The sequence below is a fragment of the Giraffa tippelskirchi genome, chromosome 12, assembly GCF_054371585.1.
Source record: "Giraffa tippelskirchi isolate mGirTip1 chromosome 12, T2T-mGirTip1v1.2.pri, whole genome shotgun sequence".
In the NCBI taxonomy this organism is placed as follows: domain Eukaryota; kingdom Metazoa; phylum Chordata; class Mammalia; order Artiodactyla; family Giraffidae; genus Giraffa; species Giraffa tippelskirchi.
Window position 1 is genome coordinate 104464006 of NC_137286.1, and position 16803 is coordinate 104480808.

Genomic DNA, 16803 nt, shown 5'->3' on the forward strand with positions numbered 1-16803 from the left:
TTGCTCTAATCAATAAGATCTAAAATAACTCAAGAACAAACTGAATTAAAATGAGAGGCACTTCAGTCATAAAGTTAAGAGGATCATAACTATGAATAACTTTAAGCCAATAAATTTGAAAATTGAACAATATGAACAACTCCCATCCCCTGAAAAACAGTATAGCATAATAACCTGACTTTCCAAGAAAAAGAAAACTGAATAATCTTATAATCATCAAGAAATGGACTCTGTATTTTAAATCTTTCCACAAAGAAAATTACAAGTGAGCTCTAGCAAACTGAAAAAAAAAAAAAGAAGTAATTCCAGCTTTATACAAACCATCAGAGAAAAACACAGAACTAGTCCTTAATTCATTGTGTGTTATGTAACCGATATCACAATCCAACAAGGACAACAGAGAGAAACAAAAATCACAGACAAATTACACTCATATAAAGTATACATACATGTAAATAGAGATATAAAATTCCAAATAAACATTTGCAAACAAAAGTCAGTAAGAAGTAAAAAATGTAATTCATCCTAAGTTGGATATTTCTGGGAATGCCAGACTGGTTTAATATTGAATAAATGTAAATGTAGCTCAAAAATTAAATGTACTTCCAGGCTTCCCTGATGTGGCTCAGTGAATCTGCCTGCCCATGCAGGAGACACAGGTTCAATCCCTGGCCTGGGAAGATCCCACATGCTGTGGAGCAACTAAGCCCAAGGACCACAACTGTTGAGCCTGTGCTCTAGAGTCCAGGAGCTGCAACAACTGAAGCCCACACACCCTAGCGCCCGTGCTCCACACCCAGAGAAGCCTCCGCAATGAGAAGCCAGCACATGCAACTACACGCGCCCCCCACTCTGCCCAACTAGAGAAAAGCCCTTGCAGAAATGAAGACCCAGCACAGCCAAAGATAAATAAATGAAAAGATATTAGAAAATTAATTGTAGCTCAAAAATTAAAAGATGAAAGATGAAAAATCAACAGATTCTCCTAATGAATATATAAAAAGAATCTAATACAACTCACATTCATTCATCTTAACAAAAGAGTATCTACAGAAAATCTATAATAAGTATCATTCTTAAAGGTAAAACTTGAAAAGAATTCAGACAAGAAAAAAACAAAACCAGCCCTCTGACTACTTTTATTTGGCAATGTGCTGGAGGACCCAGTGAGTAAGGTAAGTCAAGACAGGGGATAAACCACGAGGACTTGGAAGATGTACTACAATGCCATTCAAAGGGTATATTGTCACTTTCACTAAAAACTAACATTTCATTTTTAATGTTTCATTAAAAACATTTCATTTTCATTAAAAACTAATATTTACAATAGAATATTAGAGTTTAGCAAAGTTCCTAGATCACAAAATAATCTACTAAATAAATTCCATTTAGAAATGCCAGCAATGTATATGTAGCAAATAAAATTTGGAAGAAGTCACTATAGAGAAATATAATATACCCAGAAGTAAATCTAAAAGTATACAGGAGACCTTTAAGGAGAAATTACAAAATTTCAGCCACAATCACTCTTTCTCATGGACACAGGCTCATAGCCTAGAGTGCAGATACTCAGCGGGACACTCCACACATGATGGCAACCTCCTTTAAGGAGGAAAGGAACTTTTCATGCCTCATTTTTCCCCCACTGCGCTTTCTCTCCAATTTATTTTTTCAGCCTTAACCCTTGCCAATCTTAGCCCACTCCTGTTCACATCCCTCCTTATTTCCACAGCCCTCTCTAGGTTTATGAGTTTGCACTTTTAAAACATTATGTTGGTCCCTTTCCCTTGGACTGAGCTTGGTGAGCCTGGTGATGAGGGCTTGCCTCCCCAGCACAGAGCGAAGCCCCTACCATGTAGTAAAAACTGATAAACACTAGTCAGATAGAGACAGTACACACACAGCAATGCAAACTCACTTGTTTCCCCTAGTTTTGTTTCTGGTACTTTTTTTTAAATTTGAAGGAACGTTCCACAGAGCAATTTCAGTAGGTATTTCCATCCTTCTCTTTAAAATCAAAAAAAAAAAAAAGTGCTTGCTAATGATCAGGTAATTGTGTTTTTGATATTTACAGCTTCCAAACCAATGGCTAGCCATGATGGTTAGTGTCAAGGAGGTTAGCCCTCAGGGTCCTAACTCCCCTGGGAGGCCTAGCTGGTCAGGGACCAGAGTTAAAATTGCAATTCTATGTCAACTTGAAAAGACAAGTGGAAGGAGGCAAGTGGAAGAGAGGTTTGACACAAGTCTTCTTTCCAACATTTTCCACTGACAAAATACAAAAGTACCACCACAGAAGGCAGTGGTAAAAGCAAACCAAACATGGACTTATTTTTCATGCCACTACTTGGTACAGGAGGATTTAAAAGAAAACATCAGTTCCAACTTCTTAGAGAGTTTTAAGAGATTGTTATAGTCATAGTTGAAAGGTCTTAAGATGGACTACTTCTCATTAAAATTTGAATTTTTTCATAGTTTAGATGTAGCTTAAGTTTATGATGTGTTAGAATTTTATTTCTGAACGATCACTTTATAGGCTGGATGAACTGAACACCTACATCCACTAAGAGCGCTTACTGTAGTTTAAAGCAGAATGTGGCCATTTTAAAGGGCTAGAGACTTAGTGTTTACTTTTTAGAGATTAATATTCATGAGTTCAATTGATTTGATGCCTGCTCCATTAGGAGCACAATTTCCAACCGTAGTAACGGTTCCCAGAGAAAAACTGACAGCTTTTCTGAAGACTTGTTTGGGGACATTGTCTCCTAAAACATCCGTAGCTAAAAGCAGAGACAGCACAGGTCTGTGTCAAGCTTGACTGAGTTAATCCTTTCAGTTCTTAATTTTTGGGTTAAGTTTTCCAGATTTTGAGAGCACTCTAGTTCATTTTTTCTTGATCACGTTTAATATTCAGGTGGTTGTTCCATCAACAAATAATATTTGCAAGGTACTCTTGACTACAATCTTGATTTTGCTGATGCCACCTTACATCCAACTTATCCCACACCTCACTCCTGCACTGCACAGTTTGTCCTCCCAGAGACAAACTGACAGCAAGTGGCTATTACAGCATCATTACTGTGATCACATGTCATTTTACTGCTGTTACCAAAAGGGCAAAGTAAGAAATTAATTTTGATGCCAACATCTGAGATTTCTATTGGGTTGGCCAAAAACGGAAAAACCCAAACGAACTTTCTGGCCAACCCAATAAAAAGTCAAAGATGTGATCTCACTCACACTCTGATGCATTTCATATTCTCATTCTCTCCTTCTTCCTCTCCCCCTGCCCCCACCTCCCACCTCTTTCTTTGTGAACCCATGAACTGTAGCCCACCAGGTTCCTCTGTCCATGGGATTCTCCAGGCAAAAATACTGGAGTGGGTTGCCATTCCCTTCTCCAGGGGATCTTCTCGACCCAGGGATCAAACCCAGGTCTCCTGCATTGCAGGCAGGTTCTTACTGACTGAGCCGCCAAGGAAGCCCCCTAGAAAGGAAGACAAAGCTGTAATTCAAACCACTGAGGCTAATGATGGATAGTATTCACTCTCCGTTCTTTGAAATCACACTACAGGATGAATCCCTTTAAAAGCAGACTATGAGCAGTGAACATGGAATATATAATGAATACTCCAGGAAGCAATATACGTCTTTACATGCCATTCTAAAGAGAGGTCGTTACTTACTTGGTGTGGACACTTGGAGAACCTCAATCTTGACTCTGTAAAAACAGAGCACGCTTGGCCAGACAACCTCAATCTCTGAAGATTATAATATTGGATGTCACCAAGCTCCAAAGGAATCTAACTTCATTTTTCTTTGCTAATGGGAGTAAGTAGAGGCTGGAGGAAACCAATCCACAGGAACCCCTTTTCCAGTACTTTGGAAATCAGTCAAACATTCTTAGACACTAAATATACTCCCATGACTCAGCACTTTCACTTAAAAGGTTGAATTACAAAGAATTGGTTACCTAGGCATGAAAACATCACCAAACTGCCAGTAGTAAATAAACCGTGTGACTCTGAGAGCATCTTCCAGAGTCTACTCCCTGGGGAAGTGACAACAACTTGGAGGGTGAGCAGGGGACCCCCATTCCCCTGAGAAGAGAGCTTTCCCCCTTGAGCTGAGGACTCAAGAAGGTTCTGCATCACAAAGACACAGATGCCCACACCTCCTCCGAATCTCTAAATGAAAGGTGCTCCCAGAGAACTGCCCCTCGCACCCCAGGATCCCACTGTCCGTCTACCTCCCACCCACCCTCCCCCATGAGTTACCCCTGTGCTATGACCCGTTTACAGCCTGCAGAAGCCCACCAGGTCAAAGAGAGTTCAAAGTGAAGGAGAGGCACTTCAGGGCAAAAACCAGGTGAGCTATGAATGCCCAAAACTGGAAGAAGTAGAGGGATGGTACCCGTGTTGACGGTAGTAGCACTTTTTAAATGTGCTTTAAAAACACTGTCATCATGTTCCCTGGGCCACTATAAGCTAATTCAGCCTCAAGTGAGACAGTATCATGCCCAGGACAGATACAGCCTTGGTCTCCTCAGCTTGTGAATGAAGCATGACCTACCAGGTTACTCTTCTCCCACATGAGCAGCAAGCTTTTTCTTCGAGAGTCAAGATCATCATCCTCACCCAGCACTGGGCAAAATGATGTTGCATAAAGAGTAAGTTCAGATGACCTCAAAAACATAAACCTCTTCCTCGTATCAACTCAGGACCAAAAATATAAATGTATCCTGGAACACTAAATTTACTTAGAATTATCTCCAGCAGGTAGAATTATCTTTAAAAATATTCTAAATCTCCCCTGGAGAAGGGAATGGCTACTCACTCCAGTATTCTTGGAGCTTCCCTGGTGGCTCAGATGATAAAGAATCTGCCTGCAGTGCAGGAGACCTGGGTTTGATCCCTGGGTTGGGAAGATCTCCTAGAGGAGGAAATAGCAACCAACTCCAGTATTCTTGCCTGGAGAATCCTGTGGACAGAGGAGCCTGGTGGGCTACGGTCCATAGGGTCACAAAGTATCTGACATGACTGAGTAACGAACACTTTCACTTTTCATTTTCAGAACTGTCTTCAGTCTTTAAAAATATTCTAAATCTATTTAATACACTGCCTGATGAGGCAGCTACCAGTCACATGTGGTGAGTTACACACAAATTCAGTAGAATAAAAAGTTGAGGTCCTTGGGCACACTGGCCACAAGTGACTAGAGGTGGCCAAGGGCATGAAGAGCACAAACAAACATTCCTGCAGGAGGGGACGCTGCTGCTGTAAGTTCTGAAGACCCATTATTCCCCCTGCAAAGATCATTTGTGTTTTTCTCTTATTGAACAATTACTTGGGGAAAGTTACTCACTTGCTGGGTCAGAACCTGAAAAGGAAATTAGCTCCCTTGGTCTCTGAAAACCCACTGTCAACAATTCAAGATGCTGTGATTAAGCTCCAATGAGAGAGGCCCTTCGCCGTGAAGCCTGCGGTCTCCAGCACAGCCCAAGACTCCATACCCAGACTTAATCCCCAGGAAACACTCCCAAGTCATTCCCAAGAGCAGTCATCGCTTGTGCAAGTTAAAATGAAGGAGGAGAAAGAGAACTCAAACGACTTCTCAATAAATGATGCATTGGCCTTTGGTATGTCTGGAGGATTTGTAAACACCCTGTTCGTCAGCCAATCAGCAAGCACACTGGAGCGCTCAGTCATCACTCGGTTTATCCGATTATCACCAACATGCATAACTAAGTGGCGGATTTAACATGTATCAATATAAGAGCTGTCTCCAGATTTTCTGCAGAGCCTTTCCCTTCAGGAAATACCTGGAAGAGCTTTCTATTCATCAGAGGACACGAGCACTGCTAGCTGAGTGAGCAAAGCAAAGCTCCAGCACTTAAAATTGTTTGCCTGGAGCTAAGCTTCATCCATGAAGGATAAAGGAGGAACACGCCTGCGTGTAAAATGAGGATTACGGCTGGGACACACTGGCCAGGAAACTGACGCTGGGAAGTCAGTGTCACACCAAATAAATGTCGTCAGATAAAGAGGGAAAGGGCATAGTGTCCTCTGATTAGCCATCTCTATGGAGACCTGCCACTTCTCTTGAACACACAACAGTAACTAGATCCGGCCTGTGGGACTCACACGGTGGGTTTGAGTTATAAATTGTCCTATGAACACATTATTTCCCACTAATTGTGAGCAAAACTGGAGACATTTCAAGGCCACAAAATTAAAGCTCTGAACCTCCTAGCTTTGGCTTTATGTGACCATATGGTCTCCATTCACTTAGAAATAAAACCCTGGAAGGCAAGCACTGAAACACCCTAGGCCTGGTTTTCCCTCCCAGTTCCCTGCTCAAGGAAGGGGGAAAAAGTGTCTTTAATCGCGTGAGGGTGGTGCAGGTCTACAACAGAATAATAAGAATCGCTTTCTTTGGAAGAAATTGCCAACACAAAGCTTTCAGTTCCATAAATACATCACCCTTTCTAAAGTCGGTGATTTTGTCATAAAATTAAACTGTGGCTGCCACATGAACTGCAATATTATATGCTCCCTTCCCTCTGTATCTTAAGTGTTCTCTCAAATATCAAAACAATAAAATTATTACTAAAAACGCTGTCATAGAAAGAACTCCCTCCTACACTTTAAACATTTAACAGCATCAGACGGTGTGGCACGTTCTGTGACTGACCATCACTGAGCCTGGCTGGACCTTCCTGGGCACCGTCCCTTTGGTTGATTGCAACACCCAGGTGGTCAGACTCTCGGGATCCTTATCATCTTTCCTTTTTACCAACTCTTATCTCTTTCAGTTTTTTCTTTCCTTAAGGTTAATTCCTTCAGTCGAATTATACCACAGGCCCTCTAGCCCAGGAGCCACTCACTCTCATTAAGATAATGTCACACAGCTCTGCTTTGATCCTGTGTTAACTAATCACACTGCATTTTCAAGTTCTAGAATGTCTAGGATAGTCCTGTCCTTCTGTGTACAAGGGCCCCACGTGACCTGCCAGGTCCTTTCCTGCTTCTGGACCTCATCCAGCAAGTCCCTCGGTGGGGGTGGAGTAAGAGTAAACACCCATTTCCTTGGTCCACATGCTCCTCCCCTGACCCTATGCCACCATTGCTGGGTCTCAGGCAGAAGGCCAGCTCCTCACAATGGACCCTCTTGAGCATCCTACAGAAAGGTGCCCTCCTTTACCCCCCAAACCACTCAACACACCAGCCTGTCACCTGCCCTTCAAGGTACTTACACTGTCTTGTTGACTGATTTATGCACCCACCTCCCTCTAACTACACGAGGCGCTCCCTTCAAGCACCTTCTGTGTCCTTTATAACCTCCTATTCCCTGTCACCTAAAACTACACCCAGCAGGTGCTCAATAAATTTATTAAACTGAAGAATTCAACCTCTTTTAATGAGCATCCGATCATCACCCCTTGAACATGGGTTGGAAAATCAAAATCACTATAGACTTGATCTTTGACCATAAGATATCTGAAACCTCAACGAAGCAAAGACATAGTTTAAAACAATGATCAGACCTAGGGAATGGACATCTGGACGCAGGGAGGACAGGGAAGGGTGAGATGAATTGAGAGAGTAGGACTGACGTATATCCACTACCACGTGTAAAACAGCTAGCTAGTGGGGAGCTGCTGTATAGCACAGGGAGCTCAGCTCAGTGCTCTGTGATGACCTAGAGGGGTGGGTTAGGGGGGAGTATGTGGGAGGGAGATACAAGAGGGAGGGGATATGTGTACACATATAGCTGATTCCATATATTGTTGTACAGAAGAAACTAACACAACACTGTAAAGCAATTATCCTCCAATAAAAAATAATAAAATTTAAAAATAAAATTAAAAATAAATTGGAGCCAGGAGAGCCAGTGTCAGCAATTCTACTTAGTGGTGTGACCATGGATAAGTCACTGCTGAGCCCAATACATCCATGTGTGAGAGGGAGACAGAGCTGCCAAGAGAGTTTAAATAACAGTAACTGAGTTATATACCAATGTGCACTTTTTGGTTCATAAGTCATTAGTTTCTAGATACTCGGAGATCAACCCAAAAATCAAAGCAAGAGTCAAACAATTCAAGAAACCTCAGCTTTTCCAGACCTGCGAAGGAATCAAATCTCCCCTCTTAGAAAGGAGCCCACATCTCATACCCAAGTGCCAGGCAGCAAAGCTGTAAGGAGACACCCATCACCTGGCATCTCTAAGACCCTCCTCCTCACTGCTCGAACCCACGAATGGTGGTTCCCACAAGAAAGCATAATTCAGGCATCTCTGAATTGCTGAGGTCTGTGCAGTTTTGAAGACCTGAGGGCTCGTTTAGCAGCCAGAGTTCAATCACTGTAGCAGCACAGGTAATTTTGGACAATCACTTCACACCGTGTAGGGAACTTTGAGTGTGAAGAGCAACGTCTTTTAAGTCCTATTCACATGACTACATTTCTACACCCTTTTCATTAAACGATGTCTTCAAGGACTGCATTTGAGGGATTGATAAAGAAGGAGTTTCTCTCAAACGGAACTCTACTACACAGTCAGTGGGAATGTAAATTGGTGCAGCCACTATGGAGAACACTATGGAAGATCCTCAAAAAACTAAAAATAGAGCTCCCATATGATCCTGCAATCCCACTCCTGGGCGTACGCCCAGACAAAATTAAAATTTAAAAAGATATATGCATCCCTAAGTTTACAGCCACACTACTGACAACAGCCAAGACATGGAAACAACCTAAACATCCACTGACAGATGAATGGATAAAGAAAATGTGCTACAGATGTACAATGGAATATTACTCGGCCATTAGAAAGATGAAACCATGCCATTGGCAGCAACATGGATGGACCTAGAGATTATCATACAAAGTGAGCTCAGAAAGAAAAAGAAAAATACCATATGAAATTACATATAAGCAAAATCTAAAATATGACACAAATAAACTTATCTACAAAATGGAAATAGATTCACAGACATAGAGAACAGACTTATGGTTGCCAAGGGAGGAAAGAGAGGTGGGGGAGGGATGGGTTGGGAATCTGGGAATAGCAAATGCAAACTATTATATATAAGCTAGAGAAACAAGGCCCTACTGTACAGGAGAGGGAACTATATTCAATGTCTTGTGATAAACCATGCTGGGAAAGAATATGAAAAAGAATGTGTGTGTATATATATATATATATATATGTATAACTGAATCACTTTGCTACACAGCAGAAACTAACACAATGTGGTAAATCAAGTATACTTCAAAAAATAATTTTTAAAAAAAATGGAAACAAAAAGAACAAGGTTTTGTCTTCTCAAAGAACACTTTGTCTCTTGATGACTGGACCCCAGCTTGTGCGTCCCCCTAAGGAACAGTGTTGCTGATTCCCTGCAGCTGAGACAATTGCAGCTCTGGATCCACACCAATTTCTTTTCCTCTGGTCACTAAAGGTCCACCTTCTCATTGCCCACCCTTCATACTCCAAGTTGTTCTCCCCACAAATGGGACTACATATAACTGATCATGCACAATCTGTCGTTGCTATGAAGCTTTCCTTATACCGTTAAAGAAAAACATAACCTTTCTGCATGTCTAGAGGGAATTCAAATACAAAAACCTTCTAGATCTCAGCTGATTCAAGCATGTCCCAAGCAACACACTACTGCAGATGGAAGAGACCTCCTAAAATCAGGCAGTCATCAAATTCACAGGAGCTGAAACAGAAATGAGAACTTATAGGGGTGGTCACCAGGAAAATTGTACTAGTCATGTTATTTGGGAAAACTGACTATATTTCTGCAAAGCAGCTCATGTACACAAGACCGCCCGCTGGCAAGTTGGCAAGTTGCATACATATCTCAGATGCCCTTTGTACTTAAAGAGTTTGGGGAAATACTGTCATGTGTGCTTAGGAAGTGCATTGTTCAAACTTTAGGCAATATTTTCCAATACAGACGCCATTAAAAATATACAGAAAAATATCAACTACTTGTTGCAGTTCACTAAGTCTCCCAATGACTTAGCAAAATGTAAATTAAATTGAGATGACATTTGTAAAGGTAAAGGACCTGTCTACAGTTACAAAGAGTAGAGCATTAAGATTATAACTCAATCAACCCAAGGCAGTTTCTATAATTTAATTTTCTCCAAATTCCTCTCCTTTTTCACTTCTGTATTCATAAACCACAGGTATAAATAGGTGATAATAGGAACTCTGGCCCCAGGCTTAACCTACTGTCGCTTCCCAAGCTGTAAACACTATACAGCAGGGACTCCTACAGACCAGCAAAGGCAAGAGATGTGAGACAGATGCCAAGTAGAAAAGAAACATAAAGAAAAAGGCAGGACAGTTTCCCATTTAAAAATATGCTTCTTCGGAATTTCAGTCCTATAATTGTCTTAAGCACCACCTACATGGAATATATTTTATAGCTCTCTAACATCAAGACATACTGTCTTAATACAACAAGTTCACAGCCCTAAAGGGAACAAGGCAAAGCCTCCACCGAGTCAGCAACACAGAGCAAAATAAGCTCCCTAAGATGAGAACATGGAACCCAAACCTCGCTTGAGAGATGCAGATATGAAGGAAACAAGATAAGCCAGGAAGAAATGATCATCCACACGAGCAGGATTAGGGTGAGTATTTCAGGAGTGAAAATCAGGAACAAAGTGAAAAATTCATTCTTTCAGTATACTGAGTACCCATCATAATGTAAGGCAGCATGCTGGATGCTGAGGATGTTACAGGCAGGGTTTGTTCAATAGAGCAATTCAGAATTGTAGGGAATAAGGGCGGGGGGGGATGGATTTGGGGGGATTATATTTTGGGGATGCTTTCTATAACAACTGAAAAGTTAGAGCAGTTTTGTTTCCATCAAGATAAACTCCTCCAATGTCCCAAGTCCATGATGTTATGATAAACCCAAAGCAAAGAAAGAGCTGCTGCTGCTGCTAAGTCGCTTCAGTCGTGTCCGACTCTGTGCGACCCCATAGACGGCAGCCCACCAGGCTCCGCCGTCCCTAGGATTCTCCAGGCAAGAAAAGAAAGAGAAACTGGTCCTAATGACAGCATCAGAAAATGAAACACATACACACACACACACACACACACACACACACACACAGAGACACACATATATGCAAAAAATATATTTAGTGAATTTATAGGATTTTTATATTGGCCTCTAAATATCTTTCCTTGAAAAAAAAAATTAGGGGAAAAAAAAAACCTGTTTCATCATCTGGGTTGATACTGAAAAGAACCTTTAAAAAACAGCATGGTCCTAGCCCTTCATGTTCAAGTTTAATTTGGGGGCTGAGGGATGCATATTACAGTATATTCTTTAAACTTCAGTAGCTTATAATTTATAACAAAGACATTTAATTGAGAATATCTCTAACAGATTTACACACAAATGTTTAAATGAGAAAATCTTGGCAAATCCATTTTTCTCTTACATGATGACTTAGGTCTGTAATGACCCTATAGGAACTCCTATAAACATTTGTTTCAGATTATTTCACCCTTTCTCAAAGTATGGGTAGGAGGAGATGGGTGGGCAGGACAAGATTCATTGCTTTTCTAGGTTTCAAAATATAATGATTTTATACCTCAACATTCAGTTCAGTTCAGTCGCTCAGTCGTGTCCGACTCTTTGCGACCCCATGAACTGCATTACCACTTCTTAAGAAACTTTTATTGAAGTATAGTTGATTTACAAAGGTGTGCTCCTTTCAGCTGTACAGAAAAGGGATTCAGTTATACATATATATGCATTTTTTATGTGCTTTTCCATTGTGGTTTATCACAGGATATTGAATATAGTCCCCTGTGCTCTACAGTAGGACCTTGTTGTTTATCCATCCTATATGTAACAGCTTGCGTCTGCTAACTCCAAACTCCCCATCCTTCCCTCCCCTACCTCCCCTTCTCCTTGGCAACCACAAGTCTGTTCTCTAATGTCCATGATTCTGTTTGTTTCACGGATAGGTTCATTTGTGTCGTGTTTCAGATTCCACATATAAGGATATCGCGTGGTATTTGTCTTTCTCTTTCATCAGCACTCCCACTCTTTTGTGACAGACTCTCTCCCGGCTTCTGCTCACCATCACCCCTCACAAGACTGCTATGTCACTGGTTCTTTCCGTTTCTTTTCTCTCCATAAGGTACTAAACAGGGCAGCTGCCCAAAATCTGCTTAGCTCCACTTACGCACCTCACACTTGCCACATAAATTCCCTGAATATTTTGATTTATAAAAATAACACAGGGTCAAGGGGTAATTGAATCATGTCCGCAGGACAAAATTCAAAGCTCACTGTGGATTTTAAAGACAAACTTTGGGGTAAATTTGCTCTAGATTCAGTACAAACTTGTTCTCTATGATTTCTAATTTTGACAACCAATACTTCAAAAGAAACAGATCTTCAAATGCCTCGAGGGGAACCCATTGTTATATAAGCAATCACACCTGCCACCCACCCCCAAATTTCCTCACATATATCAGGACTGGATTTGATAAATACCAACAATAGCTGGAATGATAAAAAAAATGGGCTTTGGGGTCTGACCAAAAAATCTATGAAGATCTTTGTCCATAATGATGCTGGTTAGGAAGAACATAGATTACACAGTAAGGTTTTTTGTTTATTTTTCCTCTAGAATTCAATCTTTTATTTGAACAAGTATTTTACATCTTTTATTTGAATTCAATCTTTTATTTGAATAAGTATTTTACATCATTTATTCACTGCCATTATGTAGATTTTGACACAAATTCAGAATTCAAAATGACCTAATGGAGTTCCTATAGAAAGGGCGAACAGAAAATATATTTTGTCCCAAATTTATGGTAAGTATTATCCACATGAATGCAATTTAATACAAAATGTATGAGCTTACTTAAAGAAAGAATTCCTCTTTTATTGTCTCAAAACTCTGAAACAAAAATAAAACTCCATGTTCCAGTGTGTCTCATAATATAGAAATAAGAATGCATAATGATAAATTTAACTGTATGTGAATTAGATTTTGGTAAAAAATGAAAGTGCATTAAATAAAACCTAAGACAATTATACTTAAGAGAAAGGAACTGACCTCTCTGTTCTGCAAAGTGCCTCAAGAATTTCCAAGATCAACATTTACAAGCATTATCAGCCCAAAATAATACTTTAGGAGTTCAACATACTAATTTTAAAAATCCAAGACAATGGCAAGTAAGCACCAAGTAGCAGAACAGGTTGTGGAAAATAAAAATAGCGAAGTAAATAGATTTAGCCCAGTTCTAGTTGAGTCTAACGGTTAATTTGTCATCCAATGTCTCCACCAACACTCAGCCCAGGGACTAAGAAATCTGATATTTGACACATAAGTAGGTTTTATACTTACTAATGCACAAAACAAGTTATATTGAGAGCATCTCTCCTGATTATTAAGTAAATATTTCTTGATGCATCTCAAGATGAACTGGAGGTGAACTGGAGAAGAGAGCAGACGTAAGGGTAAGTAGCATCCCTGGGGATGCTGAGCCTAGAGTGGAGGACGCTCGGGCCAGTCATGCTAACACAGCAAGTGGAGCAACAAATCAGAGGCCAGACAGCCTCACTGATAATCCTTCCACAGGAACATGGCTCAACCCTCACCTTAACTCCCTCAAACCAGTTCCCCATTATAATGATCATACATTCCTTGAGGATTCTTTTATTTGTTTAGGTCTCTTCTTCCTCTACAGTTTCATACAATTTCACTGAAATAAAATTAAAATGTCATCATCGGAGCCAAGACATGGAAGCAACATAAATGTTCGTTGACAGATAAATGGATAACAAAGATGTGGTACATATACACAATGAAATATAACTCAGTCATTCAAAAGAATGAAATAATGCCATTTGCATGGATGGACCTAGAGAGTATCATATGAAGGGAAGTCAGAGAAAGACAAATACCATATGATATCACTTATATGTGGGATCTAAAATATGATACAAATGAACTCATATGACAAACAGAACCAGACTCACAGACATAGAAAACAAACTTATAGTTGCCAAAGGGGAAAGGCAGGGGAAGGATAAATTAGGAGGTTAGGATTAACAGACACAAGCTACTATATATAAAAAAGATAAATGACAAGGTCCTACTATATAGCACAAGGAACTATATTTAATATCTCATAATAAACTATAATGGAAAATAATATAAAAAGGAATATATATATATATATAACTGATCACTTTGATGTACAGCAGAAACTAACATGGCTTTGTGAATTAACTATACTTCAATAAAAAGTAATGTCATCATTGGTTCACTGATTTCCAACTTTCTCCCTTGATGACAGGTACCAAGCAATAGTGTCTACTTGGAACATTTGGTTCCATTATTCTATTTAAAAGGGAGGAAAAAGTTGTTTACTCTTAAGATTTCTATCAACCATAAAGCAATTTCTGCTTGAAAACTATTTCCAAACAATGTGAGGATTTCCAACTAATATCTATTTCCTACTCTTCAACTTGTAGGCTATCATCATGTTATATTTCAAATTGATACTATATCCCCAAGGTATTACTGAATACATTCAGTATTAATCTAGGTTTTATCGCACATTTTACACTTTCTTTGCTTTTTAGTCTGTTGTGCAACTCAGGTCTTCCACCCAAGGCCATTTTCTTTCTGTACAAAATGCAAACTTCAACTTCTCAGCCCTAGTTCTGTGAGTACTCTGCACCTGACAGGTGAGAATAACCCAGGTTTCAAGCCCACAGGAAGCCAGGTTTGCCCCGGCTCACTCAGATCCCTAGGCTATGGCCAGGAAGGCCTTCAGGACAAGGCTTCTGTTCTTCCTTCAGTTTTATCTGGGAATTTCTCACCTGTCTTCTCTTCAACACTTATAAAAATATTAATTCAACAGCCTTACTTATTTTCAGCAGGAGAGCTGGTTAAGCTTACACCTACCACAACTGGAAACTAGAAATAACTTCAGTTCTGAAGCTCGTAAAGGAATCTCCTTTCCCACTGCCACCCAAATATCCATCCAAGCTCATACCATCTTTCAGCTCCTACACATTTTCTGCAGGACAGGCATCAAGCCCTGGATCCTCAACCTGCTTTCATGAATATGACATACTTACATCCTGGACACTTGCAAGTAATTTCCAGACCAGTAATCAATTTCTGTATTGTTTAAATTCATAATATAAAACATAGGAACACATAAATTAATTAATATAAATAGTGTGCCATGAGGCAGAGGGGTTCGGTAGGCTACATGGGTATAAACGGTTGAATTTTAAACACACACATGCATCACACCACCAAATGCTATTTCGCAAAACAGTTAGAAACCCACTCCTTTCTTTAGCCATCGTGTGTATTTTAAGTCTAGATAAAAAGGTTGATGAGGGGAAGGTCACGGGAGCTAAGAGTGAAGGAAGCAGGGTGTTTCTTAAAATCTTCTCACCAATGTCCATCAGCAGACGAATGGATAAGGAAGCTGTGGTACATATACACAATGGAATATTACTCAGCCATTAAAAAGAATACATTTGAATCGGTTCTATTGAGATGGATGAAACTGGAGCCCATAATACAGAGTGAAGTAAACCAGAAAGAAAAACACCAATACAGTATACTAATACATATATATGGAATTGGAAAGATGGTAACGATAACCCTATATGCGAGACAGAATAAGAGACACAGATGCATAGAACAGTCTTATGGACTCTGAGGGAGAAGGTGAGGGTGGGACGTTCTGGGAGAATAGCATTGAAACATGTATATTATCATATGTGAAACAGAACACCATTCCATGTTCAATGCATGAGACAAATGCTCAGGGCTGGGGCAATGGGATGACCCAGAGGGACGGGATGGGGAGGGAGGTGGGGGGGGGTGTCCAGGAAGGGGAACACATGTAAACCCATGGCTGATTCATGTCAATGTATGGCAAAAACTACTACAATATTGTAAAGTAATTAGCCCCCAACTAAAATAAATAAATTTATTTTAAAAATAAATAAATAAATAAAAAATAAAGCTCTACTAAGAAAAAAAAAAAAATCTTCTCACCAGATCACACTCGCTTTTTTAAATTCTAAAGTAACGAAGAAAAACCATGAGAAAATATAAGTAATTCAGTAAATCGCAAGATGGGATTCTAACAAAAATAAATTCAAGAAATTCATAGAGAAAACCACAATAAACAACAAAGTTGAGGTAACACCAACAAAGAATCAGGTCGGCAAGCAAATATCTTGTCCTTGTCTCAGCATCTTACTTAAGAGTTTTTGTCAGATAAACCAGTTTTCAGTTCTGTTTGGCCAAACCCTTCAAATAAACACCTACTTACAAAACTAGTCTGTAAATTCTCAATGGAAAGAACTGAAATATTGAAAAGTGCTTATAATTCAGATTCAATGGAACATAAAATCCCAGAATTTAAATAAAGATATAAAGGGAACTTCCTGGTGGTCCAGTGGTTAGGACTTGGTGCTTTCACTGCTGAGGCCCAGGTTCAATCCCTGGTCAGGGAATTAAGATCCCACAAGCCACAAGGTGCAGTCAAAAAAAATAATATATAAACACAATCAACTTCTAAAACTAAAATCTAATATCTAAATACTGAAAATGCCACATAAATAACAAGGAAAAGACCTTTAAATTAATCTATTAGACAATGATAAAGAAATTGTACATGGTCATGGAATAGTAACTCTCCATACAATTATAGTCGAAAAATTAACTTCAAAATTAATCAAAACTGGTTTTACATGCCACTTGCATCATAGCT

The 16803-nt window shown here is 39.7% G+C and overlaps 1 protein-coding gene and 1 non-coding gene across 10 annotated transcripts in view; one reads left to right on the top strand and one right to left on the bottom strand.

Annotated features, from left to right (window-relative positions):
• LOC145530151 (phospholipid-transporting ATPase IB) overlaps positions 1–16803 on the bottom strand; it is a 452251-nt gene that overhangs the window by 290816 nt on the left and 144632 nt on the right. The window lies entirely within an intron of this gene.
• TRNAE-UUC (transfer RNA glutamic acid (anticodon UUC)) lies at positions 16475–16546 on the top strand. The gene has a single exon. It is a non-coding gene; the product is annotated as a tRNA-Glu (tRNA).